Source organism: Lissotriton vulgaris, chromosome 2_1 (assembly GCF_964263255.1).
Source record: "Lissotriton vulgaris chromosome 2_1, aLisVul1.2, whole genome shotgun sequence".
Lineage (NCBI taxonomy): Eukaryota > Metazoa > Chordata > Amphibia > Caudata > Salamandridae > Lissotriton > Lissotriton vulgaris.
In genome coordinates, this window is record NC_141687.1 from 1289262774 (window position 1) to 1289275491 (window position 12718).

Consider the following 12718-nt stretch of genomic DNA (forward strand, 5'->3'; position numbering starts at 1 on the left):
GTAGAGAGCCTAACATACTATTAATCTATATATATAAAAACGAATGTATGTCTGTCTGTCTGTTTGTCCTTTATGCATTACTACACCATTCATCCGATCGCCATGAAACTTTGGGAAGTTGTTGAGTACACTCCTGCGAAGGTTTCTGGCATACATTCTTTTCAAATATCGGCCCCCCCGGGCCCTCATAATCTTTCGAATACTTAAATATTCAGCGAATTTGCGAGCATCATCGCCAGTTATGCCTCCCCAAACGGAAATCGATTGGTCGATCTACATCTGAAGCACGAAAGAAAAAGGCATTACAAGCTTCAGAAACAGACGAGCAACGGGAAGCAAGATTAGAAGCTGTTCGAACACAAACTGCTCAAGCACCTTCTTCTCAAACGAACGAGCAACGAGAATCAAGATTGGAAGCCGATCGAGTACGCACTGCTCAAGCCCGTCCTTCTCAAACGAACGAACAACGAGAATCAAGATTGGAAACAGATCGATTAGGCACTGCTCAAGCCCGCTCGAATGAAACAGGAGAGCAACTAGAATCAAGATTGGAAACCGATCAATTACGCACGGCTCAAGCCCACTCAAATGAAACAGGAGAGCAACGAGAATCAAGATTGGAAGCCGATCGAGTATGCACTGCTCAAGCCACACTTTCAAATGTTTTCCATATTAAAATGAATAAGTTTCAATAAAAATTGCGCAATGTAAATTGAATGTTATCGTAACAAGTTTCCTTGAATTTCCTTTCTTCTGAGATCGCAGCAACGCGCGACGGGTAAGCGAGTTATACCATAAAATATGTTATGTTAAAAAGATTTGTAGAGCGATTGTATACCCTAAGGTGTCTTGGTACCGAAATCACTCGAACACAACTGGAAAGAGACCATTAATTATTAAATAGCCACGTTTTGAGTTCCTTCCTAAAGGAAGTCAGAGAGGGCAAGGCTCCGATATGAGGGGGAAGGCTATTCCAAAGCTTGGTAGTCCCTGTATTGAAATTTCCACCTCTCCCAGTTGTCTTTCTGAATTTGGGGACCACCATTTTCTTGGCCCCAGAGGAGCGCAGGAGTCTGCTGGGTTTGCGCCAATCGAATACATGCAATAGAAACTCCGACCCAGTGTTGTGCAAGGCCTTGTGGACGGTACTTAGGGCCTTTGAATTTGATATGACTTTTAACTGGAAGCCAGTGTAGCTTATAGATTTCGTGAGAGACAAATTGGAATTTGGGAATCCTTAATAGCAGCATAGTATGCTGTGTATTTAGATGTTGTTCTTGCATATTAACATATAGTTCATTACAGTGGCCAATTTTTCATAGAACTAAGCAAGTGATGACAGTCTTTTTGGCATTAGTTGGAATAAAAGGGAGAATTTTTGTTCGATTATCCTAAGTGTGAAAAAGGAGGAGGAGACAATAGCATTAACTTGGCTTCCAAAGTTAAGCTTGTTATCGATTTGAACTACTTGGTTCTTGGCCTTGGTCCAGGAACGGAAAGAGGATCTTATTCCTCTGACCACCAGGAAGGGGACCCCTGAAAGATATACCAGAGTGTTGTTATTAAAAAGGATTAGGACCCGACTGAAGGTCAGGTTTAGAAAGGAGGAGGCAGATAGATTCTGGATAAAACTTAAGAAAGCCGTACTTAAAGGCCAGACAAGGATTTTTTAGGCTCTTGTTGCAGAGGCTTGTGGAGCTATAATTAGATCCATCCCTGTCACTATTAAAGAACTCAAATGGGTTTCTAAGTAGCAAATGAGGGTGCTACCAATTATTTTGTAATAAAGGAAGATTGTGCTCTGTATGGACCACCACCTGAAAAAGAAATAGAACTTGTAATTAGGGGAATGCGTACTTCAGCGGCGATGGGCCCCGATGAAATACCAATTACTCTATTAATTTTAAATTTGTTTTATTGGTTTGGAGAGCGAAAATAGGCAATACAAAACAGTAGGTATGCAGCAGGCATATATAGCGAGCGAGACAGACAGGCACGTCTTCTCTAAAGGTCATCAAGTAAGCTAGAAAAATATGCCAACACAGATATGCAATGCCGATTCTATGATTAAGGTGCCATGCAATAAAGTCAACTGACCAGAAGAAGAAGAAGAACCAAACCCCCTTCCCAACATCCCCTCCCTCCCCCCACCCCGACCAGTATGCCTATTGTCTGGAGCCTCTGTTATGACATGTTCAGAGCTGTATGCTTCAGGGCATTCGAGTTTATGGGGGATCTTGTGGTGGTCCTGTAAGCCGTAGAATGCGAAGATATTTTGGGCAAGTGATTTCGTGAAATTCTTTGGACATGAGGGACAAAAGCGGCTGCCAAACCTTCTGAAATGAGTCTGCTGTGTGTGTAAGTGTGGCGTGAATACGTTCCATGCCCAATGTGAACCATAGTTTACACAGCCATCCAGTGTGAGTGGGTGTGGTGGTTGATCCCCAGAGTGATAGGATATGTTGTGACGCTGCTTGCATGGCAATGCCCATCCGTTTACCGCGAGGGGACCTCAGAGGAAATGTAAGCGCGTTGGGTAGTCCCAAGATTGTGTATGCAGGGAAACGTGGAATTTCAGTTTCAAAGGTGGAATCGATATCATCTAGCCGCCTTCCAGTATTCCTGAAGTGTGCGGGAGTCCCACAGGAGATGGGTCAAAGTGCCCCTTTCACCGCAGCCCCTCCAACACAACGCACTTCGAAGTGGGTTGCTTTGATTGAGTCTGACCGGGGTAAGGTGCCAGTATATGGCCAATTTCACCGCCGCTTCTCTGGCATTAGTATTACGAGTGGTGTGTGCAGCTCTGTAGTATACAAACCCCCATTCCTTGGTTGACAATGTCCTGCCGAGTTCCGTTTCCCAGCGTTTCTGTCCCGCCGTCTTACCGGGGCCGGCCGCGGATGATAGCATCTTGTAAAGGTCTGAGATAAGGTGCCGATCCAAATCTTTCATTACCAGCCACTTCTCGAATGGCGTCAGTCACCGACTAACTAGGGGAGCGCATTCCGGGCTCAAAAGCCAGTGGCGGAGTTGGAAGTACTGGAACGTGTGAGGCTTGGTCACTCCATAGTCTTGTACAATATCGGTGAGGGGAGAAAGCCCTCTAAGTCAAAGAAATGGCCGGCAGAACGGCAATCCGTACCACGCCATTGTGGAAAGGCACGAGGGTCAGTGCCCGGTGGGAATTCCGGATTGTCTAGGATCGGAGTGAGTGGGGAGGGGAAAGTTGTTAGGCCTCTCTTGACCGCCATCATGTCCCAAGTCCTCATAATGGTGCGGGTGATGGGGGATCGAAGAAGATATTGTGGTCTGTGTTGGCGAGCAAGGAATGGGATCTTCCATAGTGACGTCTGGGCGATTGCTCTATCCTGAAATAGCCACCTCTTCTCGGACTCTGGCCTATACCATTCCACCAAGTAGCGGAGCAGTGAGGCTTGAAAATATTGCAAGAGGTTGGGGATTCCGAGACCACCTTCATCTACACCTCTGTGCGCTACTTGTTTATGCAGCCGCGCGCGTTTCTTTTCCCAAATGAACTGATGGAAAGCGGTTTGCAGGTCAGCAAGGGCGCCAGGCGGTGGCAGGGCCGGGAGAGTCTGGAAGACATACAAAATCTTAGGTAAGGCTGACATCTTCACTGCCGCTATGCGGCCCAGCAAGGAGAGGGGTTGTTTCGACCAACGTGCAAGATCGGCTCGAATCTGAGAAGCGAGCGTTTTATAGTTAAGGGTCACTGTCGAGTCCGTGGAGGAGGTGAGAGTAATTCCCAAGTATGGGAGCTGTTCGGATGTTTGTAAATCGCAGCCAAAGTCAGGCACCGGAGTGCGAAAGTGGGCATTGCTACCCAGAGGCAAAATCAAGGATTTCCCCCGGTTGATTTTGAAGCCAGACACTCCCCCAAAGCTCTCCAGTTCCTCCAGGAAAGCAGGTATAGAGTGGGATGGTCGGTCGAGAGCAGCGATGATATCGTCGGCATAAAGCCCCACCACGTGAGGTTCATGGCCGAAGGTGATACCGCAAATGCGAGGGTTGTCTCGGATTTTCTGCGCAAGTGGCTCCACGTATAAGGCGAATAGGAGGGATGAAATCGGGCACCCCTGACGTGTGCCTCGCTGTATCTCGAAGGGGTCCGATTTAAGGCCTCCTAGCCGGACCCGAGCTTGAGGGTGGTAGTAGCAGCTTGCGATCCAGGCTTGAAAGCGATCGCCTAACTGGTAACGCTGTAGGACCTTCTGCAAGTAGGTCCAGTCGACTAGGTCGAACGCTTTCTCTGCGTCGATAGCCAACAGCGCCGAGTCTGAGTTTTGGAAGTGAGTCTTATCCACTAGATGCAATAGCCTTTTAGTATTATCGCTGCATTGGCGGTTCGGGACGAAGCCCGATTGATCCGGTTCAAGGATTCCTGGTAGGCAAGGGCCCAAACGGGCCGCTAATACCCCTGTGAACAGTTTAAAATCTAAATTAAGTAGCGAGATGGGGCGGAACGCAGAGCAATGTGTTGGGCTTTTGCCCGACTTAGGCAGCACTACTATCTCTGCCGCAAGCATATCCGGGGGTATGGAGCTCGGGCCCTCGAACGAATTAAATAATATTGTGAGTACCGGTGCTAGCATCTGGCCAAAGAGTTTATAAAAGCCTGAGGAAAGGCCATCAGGTCCCGGCGATTTAAGCGGGCGCAGGCGGGAGATAGCGGCCAGGACTTCGTCCAGGCGGATAGGAGCATCTAAGGCCTCCGCGTTCGTTTGAGACAGCGGTGTGACTTCCGCTGACTGCAAATATGCGTCTATGTCGGTAGGCGATGCTTTATCCTCGCTGTATAGGGAAGCGTAAAACGAGCGAAAGGCGTCTGCAACCTGTTTCTCTTCGGTAAGGGCCTCTCCGGAGTCGTCCAGGAGGGTGGTGATTTTTGAGCGTTGAGTCTTGGCTTTTAGGGCACTGGCTAGAAGGCGCCCGTTGCGGTTGCCTCCTACATAATATGTATGGCGGAGTCGGAGGGCGGCGAATTCCGCTCTGTCAGTGTCAAGGCTGGCCAGTTGGGCCCTAGCGGCCTTCAGCTGTCGCCAGATCCACGACCCGCCCGCTTCAGAAAGCGCTCCCGTCTCCCCATAACGGTGCCCAGATCTGTCTTTGTTTGTGTCCATGACTAAGTTGAGGTCCCCCCCAATGAGCAGATGAGAGTTAGGTGGCTGTAATGCTTCCGAGAGTGCGTTTTTTAAAAATGGTTCCTGGCCTGTATTTGGAGCATAGATGGAGCCGATCGTCATTGTTCCATTCCCTATGAGGAAGGTATAGGCTAGGAGGCGTCCTTTAATTTCTCCTACCTTGACCCCCACCCGGCCCCGGAAACGCCGGGACACGAGAATGGCCACCCCTGCTTTTTTAGTTGGAAGTGAAGAAAAAAATTGCTGAGGGAAGGCCCGGAACGCATCCTGTGCCAGTCTTTAGATAAGAGGTGAGTCTCCTGCAATAAGCAGACGTCTGCCCCTGAGTGCTCTAGGTATGAAATGACAGCCCTTCTTTTTATCGGATTGTTGAGGCCTTTTACATTGAGAGACAATACCTTAAGTGTATCAGTCATCATGGAGTAACACAATTTTGACAAAGCGTGGCAACACAACCCGTTATTGCTTATAGTAAGCAATGGTCAGCACATGAGATCTGTTGATGTCCCTCGGCATACTGGTCCCCTCCCTCACTCCCACCCCTGTCCCCCCTGCGATACTGCTCCCCACCCCGGTCCCTGACAACTCCCCAGGTGATCCCCTGTCCCCCCTCCCACCTACCCAGAACAGCCCCTACCCCCCCCCCCGCCCAACAACACCCCCCTCCCTCTCCCACCCTAACCCCAACCTGTGCTTCCCAAACAAAAGTCATAGTCCTATCCAAAGTCAGTTCAGGCCTGTAGGTTTAGAAGGTAAAGGAGACTGTGGCAGTGGTGACCAATGTGGCCCCCGCCCCACCCATTACCCCCCACCCCCCACTTTGAAAAAATGCATCAAGTATGGCTCCCTGGCTGAAACAGGTTCAGGATTTTGTAGCGGTGTCTTTAACTACTTCTTCGATGGCTGCGGCATGTTCTTTGGCGATCGTCCCTGGGTCCGGGCGGAGGCGAGTTTAGGTGTGCGGCGTCTCCGTACCTGTTGCCAACCGTCTCTAGAGGGTTGCGTCCAATTAGCTTGAGAGGACCCCGGAGTAGAGTTCCCCTCTGATGCGTCATCTGGCAGCTCAAGGCCCAGTAGGGCACAGGTATCCTGAAGCGAGCGGAGCTGATGCAGGGTTCCCTCCCATTTGAAGATCAGGCGGAACGGGTGGCCCCAGGAGTAGGGCACCCCTTTTTCCCTCAGAAACGTGGTGACTGCTTTGAAATCCTTGCGCTTCTGAAGCGTTATAGCTGAGAGGTCCTGGAAAAGTTCAACAGGGCAGTCTCGGAAGCGAAGGGGTTGTGCTCGACGTGCTTCCCTTAGTATTCTTTCTTTCAAGGGAAAGTCCGGGAGGAACGCTAAGATGTCCGGAGGGGGGGCAGGAGCACGGTTGGGCAATCCCACTTGGTGTGCCCGGTCGATGCGGATGGGAAAGTCAGCAGGTTCATTGAGGATCTCTCGGAATAGGTCTTGGAGATACACCGTGACGCTATTCCCCTCTGCCTTCGATGGTACCCCTCTAATCCGTATGTTGTTCCGCCGAGAGCGGTTTTCAAGGTCCTACGTGTGAGCTTGGAGGTCCACCTGCTGCTCCCGAAGACGGAGGCCTTCTTGTTGAAGGTGCACCAGATCTTCACAGCGTGCATGGTTAGAATCTTCCACCGCCACCACTCTTTCCCCCAATCCATCTAGGTCCCGGCGCAGTTCCCTCTGCTCACTCACCAGTTCCTGCTTTAAAGTCTGGAAGTCATCACGTAGCGTGTTGAAGAGGGTTTCCAGAAACGACTTCGTGATAGGGGCTTCCTCAGTGTTCTTGTTTGGAGTAGCCACCGATGCTGAAGGTGACGTAGGTGTTTGGGATTTCTCGCCTTTTGTGGATGTCTTCATGAGTAGTTCAACATTCGGTCGACCCCCCCCTGCGATTAGCGTTGGACATTGTGCTGTGGTCGGTCCGTCTAGGTGGTGCGGTCCGATTTACACCCCCGTTCTCTGTCAGGAAGGTCTATCAGCTGCACTCCCGTCACCCCTCCGATCCCGTGGCCGCAAGTGTTCCTAGTGATACCCTGCTAGGTCCCCAAGGTAGTTCAATTGACGGGCGTAGTGTCCCCAGCTCCTGTCGAGATAGTTGCGGTTTCGTGCCCTGCGTTGTTGATAGGGCCCAATGTCGTTGATCAAGGTGGTATCGGGTCGCGTTCGCAGGTTTTCTGCAGCTCACCTTTGCTTTCAGCAGATTAGACGTATGGCATTGAGTACGGGCCTCAGAACCTTGACCAATGGGGGGTCGCCTAGGTTTCAACAGCCTCTAGTCCACCCTAGCAATGTGCCTCGAGGCGCAGGCGGGAGCTAATTGTGTCAGAACACCCACCGGGGGCTCGATTCGTACCCCCCGAGCATCAGGTATCAGCGCAAGCTGGGGTGAGGTACCGTCGCTGGGGCCAGCTGCGGGACTCTGTGATGTGTTCTTTTTTCAGGCGTCCTTTAGATCTCTCGTAGTGGGCCTCACTTGGTCGGGTTGGGGCACTGGCACTTCGGCCCGGGTCGGTCCCCAGATGCCCCAGGCGGTGATGTGAAGGTGGGTCCTCCTCTTCTAGGCCTCCGGCGATCGCCTCACTCGTGGCTGCGTCTTACAGGCCCAAGCTGGGGCCTCGAGTTGGCGCCCCGAGGCGGGGCGCCACGCAATTTCAGGTGTTCTTTCAGAATGAGGGCCAACACGAGTCTAATCGTGCTTGACTTGCCTAAGCGCTCACCTCCAGCTCCCGTTCACAAGGTTCTCTTCTTGCTGCCAGTGTCTCACCGGCCGGTCTCTAAAGTATCGTGCGCCCGGGCCGCAGTCTGCCTCGGGTGCGCGAGCTCAGGCTCTTGTTTCTGCGACCCCTCTGTGGTTCTGGGGACAGCGGTGGCCCAGCGCCGGTTTTTAATGCTTCAATGACCCGGCAGTATGGGCCAATCCAGTTTGGGTCCGCCTCTGCCCTCCTCCGCCGGCTCCGTAATGTGTGTAGGCCCAAGCCGGGGGTTAAATTTGAGATATGCCCGAGTCGCGGGTCACTCCAGCCGCGGGGCGAAGACTCCCTCCAAGTGGCTCCCCGGTGACCCGGGGGGCCCCTGATGCCGAGGGCTCGTCCCGGTCAGCAGCTGCGACCCCTCCGGGCGGGACGGTCGGCCTCGGGATGGCAGCAGGCCCGACTCGTACCAACCAGGCCCTTTCCTCGGCTCACTCCGGCTCCAGCCGGCGATGGCGGTGAGTGAGTGCAGTTTCACCTCTTTTGGTCCGCACTCCGGGGTTACGCGTCCGCGCTGCTTCGTGCAGGATGTGAGGGGGGCCAAATTAGCTATTTCGGGGCTATTGTGGGGGGTTACAAGGGATTAGGGCGAGGAGCTCCGCAATTAGACCTCCGTCCCGGTCGCCATCTTGGCCACGCCCCCACCAATTACTCTTTTAAAACAAAATGGCTCTCTTTGGAGTAAAATTCTCCACTTGTTTTTTAAATGTTCTTATGAAAGAAAAATGCTTCCCTCCTGTTGGAAGGGAAGTATCATAGTTCCACTCTTTAAGAAAGAAGACCGTCACCTACCAGAAAACTATAGTCAATTCACACTTATTGACACAGTGAGTAAAGTCTTTGCTAAATGCTTACTGACCCAGATTAGTGAATGGGCAGAAGCTCATAAAATCATACCTATGGAGCAAACTGGGTTCAGGGCCAACATGGATCGATTGATATATGACCGCCCTTCAGGTAATAAATTATGTTAAAGTTAGAGGAGGAAAGGTATACGCAGCTTTTATTGACTTCCCCACAGCATTTAATAAAGTAGATCATCCTTTGCTGTGGAGTAAGCTTTTAAATTTGGGTATGCCGGGTTCCCTTTTATAGCTACTTCACGCCCTCCATAGTGATACATGGTGTAGAGTTTTATTGAGTGAGTACAGAGGTTTATCACAAGCTATCCCTACCGCAAATGGCTTAAAACAAGGAGGCTTGCTTGCCCCCTTCTCTAATATGAGCACCTCAGTAAACCAGGGCGTAGAGGGCTTATTCCTATTGGTAGATGATTTTATAAACAGAATAGGACTACTGAAAGCGGAATTTAGCCAATCAGTATAGTCTAGCAAGGCTTGTTCAGTGCCGTGAAAGGATAGGCTGTGTCTGTGCCAGCTGCTGGGTGAGTTGGTCAGTGTCAATTTTGTTCCATGCCCAAAAGCGGGAGAATCGGCCTGGACCCGAGTTATGAGAGAATTTTAAGGACTATTAATTCCAAACATGATTGCGTGATGGTCCGACCAGATTAGCGGCAATGCATCCTCTATACTAACAAAGGAATTATTTGTAAGGGGGTGCCATCTAGCATATGCCTGGCCAAATATGTGGCTTTATTAATTATTTGCGTCAGTCCTAGAGTGCTCTTTATTTGGAGAAGGGCTCTTGTGTCTCTATCTGAAGAAGCCTTGATATGGAAATTCAATTCACCCAGGATGGTGATGTCCTTTGCAGATACCCCAACTTCCAACAGTGAGTCAATATTTTTTTACAAAACCGCTCCTGGAACCTGGTGGGCGGTGTAATAATATGCCTTTAAATGATTGTTTAATATTGAGGTCTAAGCTAAAGAAGAAGGCTTGGCAGTCTGGGGATGGGACTGTTTTAAGAGGTCTGGTTAGCCTGTGTATCGAGAATCCTGAGGGTAATACTACAGTGAAGTCAGGATTGGATGCAGCGTCTGCCCATGTTTTAGTTAGGAACAACAAATCAAGTTTCTGATTGTCTATAAAGTCAGCCAGTTCTAATGTATGCTTAGAGAGGGTGAGCGCATGTGTAAGCGCACAGCGCAGCTTGGAGGTCAGCTCATTCACGCAGGATGAAGGAAGAGGTAGCTGATTACTGAGGGGCGCAGCAGGAGTGAGCGAGACAGGGGCCGTTATGTGGAGCCACACCTATTGCAGTCAAAGTTTGTCATAGGGAGAGCAAGGCACAATTGAAGCTTGAACAGCCAGTGGGGGAGACTGAGGAGTTAAGTGCTTGAATTTCCTTACCAGTGTAGTGATTCTAGCAACATGGTGGGAGACAGATTGTGCAGTGGTCCTGGCACTCGGTGCGAACTGTCCGCGAACAGGTACAGACAGGCTTGCCTGTTTGTATCCCCCCATTTGAGCGCGGTGTGTAAAAATGTGGTGCTGTGTAAAACTATCGCCAAACTTGGGGGGATGGGGGGGAAACAAAAAGGTGTGCACAAACCAGAGTCCAGCAACCCATCAGACCCTCACAGGTTCCCCTGTGAGGAACTGAATACTGGTGAATTAAAATAATAGTGAGAAATATAAAAGCATAAAATAAGTTAAAAAAAAAGGGGATTACTCCCTTTCAACTCGCTTGTCACTAAGCGGCATATTTATGAGGAAATGGTGTGGCGCTGTGACAAATTTTGCAGCATCGCGTCATTTAAAAAACCCAGGGATGCACCGTATTTACAAGAATACGACGCACCCCTGTGTTTTCCCTTGCGCTGGCGCTAAAAATAGGTGCCTAGCGCCAACACTGAAACCCTTGCGCCATAATGCAAAGGTGCCTGCGTTACAGGAGTGATTGTTTATGTGCAGGAAGGTGTGTCTTCCTGCACATAAACAATAAATAATGGTGATATGCTATTTCTAGGTGTGCTGCATTCTGCAGCACACATAGAAGTAGCAAATCGCCATCATCTAATGATTTGTTTGTGCAGAAAAGGTTACCATCCTGCACAAAAGGAATAATGAATGGCATTTTGCTCTTTCTGTGTGAGCTGCAGAATGTAGCACACATAGAAAAAGCAAAAAAGTGGGGGGAAAAATCCTTGTTGCGCCAATCTAATGCCTGCTTTTGCTTGAGTTTAGTTTTTGGTGCTGCCTCAGATTTACAGATCCTTGTAAATCCGGGGCAGTGTCAAAATCAATGGGTGTTGCGGTGGAACACCCACAGCAACACCCATTGCAAGCCTCTTTCACACACAAAACTGTGAAATGGTACCATATGAACAAAGTGGCTTTAAGCCACAAAAAGTGGCTCATCTACACTTTGTAAATATAGTGCAGGGCATTGCGTCACCGGAATGTCGGGAAAAGTGTTGTTCTGGTGTCTCAATACCCGTGTAAATATGCCACTAATTAAATTAAGTTGACTTCCTTTCTGATTAGGAGAAAAAATGGACTACGTTTACATTTAAAATTGGATCGTCAGGATTTAATCAGCTAATACAGCTTGGCCACAAACTCTAATATGTCTTAAATCGAACACATTTTTAAGACATTTCGTTCTTTCTACCACAAGGGTTGGACGTGTGCACATGTTACTTCCCTTTGCCCGTGTCGGTGCACGATCATGAGATGGCTGGCAGGAGGCCAAAGCGATAAAACATAATATTTGTACTGTAAGAAGCTTGGGCATCATTGCCAGTGCAAATAAATGTAACTGTTTATAACCATCCAGGCGTGCGATCGTTTTGACAGTACCTGCTGATTCTGGCAACTCTACAGTTTCCGCATGCTTTTACTGAAGAGTTTTTTTTTTTTAAACCTGAAAAGTGACTGGTGTTTTCCAAGGTTCTTTTACTTGAAGATTCTTCAGGGCTTCATCCATATACTGCTGTGCTGGAAAAATTACGTCACCTCTAATTAGTTCAGTCCATAGAAGTGTACTTAGGCACTGATCTTGTGTGTCTCTAAGTTTAAAACGACATTTTAAGAATGCTACTTGCCTTGCTTTGGTTTGCTTAGTAAGCACAAACTCCAGGCTGACATGGGCCAGTGACGCAAATCTTAGAAAATGGAATAAAATGTTCAGGGCCTTATTTATGAGGTTTTGCAGTAGGGCAGCGCCGCAGGCCTTCCTGCTGCTCTGCCCTACGGAAAAAGAAAAGGGCAGGAATGCGCCGTTATCTATTAGATACGGCGCATTCCTTTCCTTTCTCCCTGCGCCGGCACACAATGGGTTGCTGTGCGCCAATGCAGGCACCTTTGCACCATGGTGCAAGGGTGCCTGCGTTACTGGGATGATTATATGTGTGCCGGAAGGAAAACCTTCCTGCACAAAAACAATCACAAAAGGCGTTTTCCCCTTTCTATGTGTGCTGCATAATGCAGTACACATAGAAAATGGAAAATGAGAAGAAATAAATATATTTTTCCGCGTAGTGCCTACCTTATGCCTGAGGTGTTAGTTTTTGGCGCTGCCTCAGATTTACGATTTCTCATAAATCTGGGGCAGTGTCAAAAAGCCATGGATGTTGCTGGGAACGCCCCCAGTAACATCCATTGCACGCCCCTTTAACGCTGAAAACTGCGTTAAAGGGAACGATATTTATGAGGCAGCATTAAGCCAAAAAAAGTGGCTTAGTGCTGCCTCGTAAATATGGAGCAGGCACCTGCGCAACGGAACGTCACAAAAAGTGACACACCGGTGTCAGAAGGGATCTCATAAATGAGGCCCTCAATATTTTTGTAACTTATATGTCAACAGTCGTTGTTCCCTTCCTTTGAAGCACTTTGCAGCAATAGCATATGTGGGCTCTCCATTCTGGCTAACTATTGCAGTAAAAAGTGAGTT

The 12718-nt window shown here is 49.2% G+C and overlaps 1 protein-coding gene across 1 annotated transcript in view; it reads left to right on the plus strand.

The window, feature by feature from the left end:
- LOC147732519 (carotenoid-cleaving dioxygenase, mitochondrial-like) overlaps nucleotides 1-12718 on the plus strand; it is an 816482-nt gene that overhangs the window by 793496 nt on the left and 10268 nt on the right. The window lies entirely within an intron of this gene.